This window comes from Mus caroli, chromosome 6 (assembly GCF_900094665.2).
Source record: "Mus caroli chromosome 6, CAROLI_EIJ_v1.1, whole genome shotgun sequence".
Classification (NCBI taxonomy): Eukaryota; Metazoa; Chordata; class Mammalia; order Rodentia; family Muridae; genus Mus; species Mus caroli.
In genome coordinates, this window is record NC_034575.1 from 46013890 (window position 1) to 46016627 (window position 2738).

General features: G+C 43.4%; 1 protein-coding gene across 2 annotated transcripts in view; it reads left to right on the plus strand.

The window, feature by feature from the left end:
* Positions 1–2738, plus strand: part of Snx10 (sorting nexin 10) — a 70988-nt gene that overhangs the window by 13694 nt on the left and 54556 nt on the right. The window contains exon 1 of one of the 2 annotated variants that reach the window (XM_029478939.1): positions 2417–2435. The exons of the other annotated variant lie outside the window; for it this stretch is intronic. The gene's annotated coding sequence lies outside the window, so the exon portion shown is untranslated. Of the gene's footprint in view, positions 1–2416; positions 2436–2738 lie in introns of those variants that run through there. 2 annotated transcript variants of the gene reach the window in all.

Consider the following 2738-nt stretch of genomic DNA (forward strand, 5'->3'; position numbering starts at 1 on the left):
TTTTTTAAGATTTATTTATTGATTATATGTAAGTACACTGTAGCTGTATTCAGACACTCCAGAAGAAGGAGTCAGATCTCGTTAGGGATGGTTGTGAGCCACTATGTGGTTGCTGGGATTTGAACTCCAGACCTTTGGAAGAGCAGTCGGGTGCTCTTACCCACTGAGCCATCTCACCAGCCCTGTACTTTTCTTTAAGAGCATTTTTAGGTGATTTTATCAGCACACTGTTTATTTAAACACATATACTTTTGTGTATGTGCATCAAAAAGTCCAGAGGAAGGAAGGCATCAGATCCCCTGGAGCAGGGTTGTCCATGTAGGTGCTGTGAAAAAATAATTGTGTCCCCTGGGACACATTTAACAGCAAGTGCTCTTAACCACTCAGCCATCTTTCCAGCCTCAATCAGGCTGTCTTTTTATCTGTTTTCATCTTCTTTTTGTTTTTTGAGACAGGGTCTATCTAACACTAGCTGTCCTGGAATCTACTATATAGACTAGCCTTGAACTCACAGAAATGGACCTGCCTCTGTCTCCTGAGTGCTGGGATCAAAGGTGTGCACACAGGCCAGGACTAGTGTTTCCTAACTACAAGAGAGTCCAGATTTTACCAGTTTTCACTGATGCTATAAGAAATATATCACAGCCTTTAAAAGTGGCTGTAATAGTTCCTTGAATTCAGATTGCAAATTATGATTCTTAACCCAGAAAAATGATGCAGTTGACATACTGCTGAATTAGACCAAAACACAGTTTTATTACTTTTAAGATTTGTTTATTTTATGTGTATGAGTATTTTATATGCACGAATGTATGTGTACTGAGCTGGTGCCTACATTCTTTGGGAGCTTCCATGTGGGTGCTAGAACTGAACCTGGGTCCTCTACCAGAACTGTAAGTGCTCTTATTAATTAAGTGTGGCAATGCAAATTTGTGATTCTAGTACTTAGCATATGGGAGGCATATGGGTGGTGAGTTCAAGGCCAGGCGGGGCTACACTGTGAGACTGTATCTCAAGGAGGAAAAAAATAAAACAACAAACAAACAAACAAAACCTCAGTGTAGTGGTGTGTCTTAGTGTTTATTGCTGTGAAAAGATACCAGGAGAACTCTTATAAGGAAAAACATTTAATTAGTGCTGGCTTACAGTTTCAGAGGTTAGTCCATTATCATCATGGCAAGAAGCATGGGCAGTATGCAGGCAGATATGGTGCTGGACGAGCCAAGATCTCTATATCTTGGTCAGGGCAGCCAGCAGGAGGACCTCATTCCACACTAGGTGGAGCTTGAGCATAGAAGCCATCAAAGCCCACCTACACAGCGACACACTTCCTCTAACAAAGTTACACCTCCTCCAATAGTGCCACTTCCCATGGGCCAAGCATATTGAAACCACCACATGGTGGGAACTTGAAATTTTAGCATCTAGAACCACAGGCAAGTGCCTCTGTCTGACTAATTGTAGCTTCTTTCTATTTTGAATTATTTTCATATTTTTCCTTTTTCTGGGTCATGGCTCTAACAGTAGACACTGGAAAGGTTGGTTGTAGCTCTGCTCAGAGCTGTGAGGTCAGGCTCTGATGTGTAGGGAAGATCCCCGTACTTGTAATCCCAGTACTTGGCACACAGGAAGAGTGACTGCGGTGTGCGTTCTGGGCCGGCCTTATCTGCACAATGAGCTCCAGCAAAAGATAAAGTCTGAAGTCACTTGCTCGATTAGTCTGGACTTAGCAGGCACTCAGAATCTTAGCTATGTGGTATTTTGTTTTCCAGGAAATGAATTTTACTCATTCAGACTAGGATCTGAAGGTATACAAAAAACAAAAAACAAAACAAACAAGGTGGGCGTGGTGGCACACTCCTTTAATCCCAGCACTGGCCAGGCAGAGGCAGGCGGATTTCTGAGTTCGAGGCCAGCCTGGTCTACAGAGTGAGTTCCAGGACAGCCAGGGGTATAAAAAGAAATGCTGTCTCGAAAAACAAACAAACAAACATACAAAAAACAAAACAAACGATGGTTGCATGTATTATAATTTGGGTGCAATTTTAGGTCATTAAATACCAATGATGCAGCACTCAGAGATACGAGTCCAAGATAAGACATTGCATTTTGGCAAGTTTTGTTCAGCAGGTCAGTGTAGCTATGGAATATAGTCATGGACAACTTTTCTAGGAGGATGCTGGATGGTCCAAGATTCGCTGAGTTTTTCTTTTTTGTCCTTAGATTTATTTATTTTATTTTATGACTGTTTTGGCTGCCTGGATGTATGTGCACCACGTGGGTGCTAGGGCAGAAGAGGGTGGTGACTGGAGTTAAAGGCAGTTGTGAGCTGCGGTATGGATGCTGGGAGCCAGGTCCTTTGCAAGGGCAGAAAGAGCTCTTAGCCCTGAGCCATCTTCGCAGTCTGCACCACAGAGGTTTTCCCATGCACACAGGTGGGTGAGAGCCAGCTCAGATGATCTATAGGAACCGGACATATCTTTGGCAGACTCTCATAGCTTTCTCATCGTACATGAAAACACATTTTAAAAAAAGTTACGGAGATATTAAAAATATTGTTATAGCAAACAGTTATATGCCCTCCATCGAGATCCTGCTGTTAACATCTAGTCATGCTTGTCTGTTATTGGCTTCTCTCATCTTGATTCCTCACTGCTGGGTAGGGAGAAAGACCCGTTAGCCTGGTGGCCTTTCCTACGTTAAGGCTGGCAGTGGCGGGGGGGGGGGGGGGGGGGGGG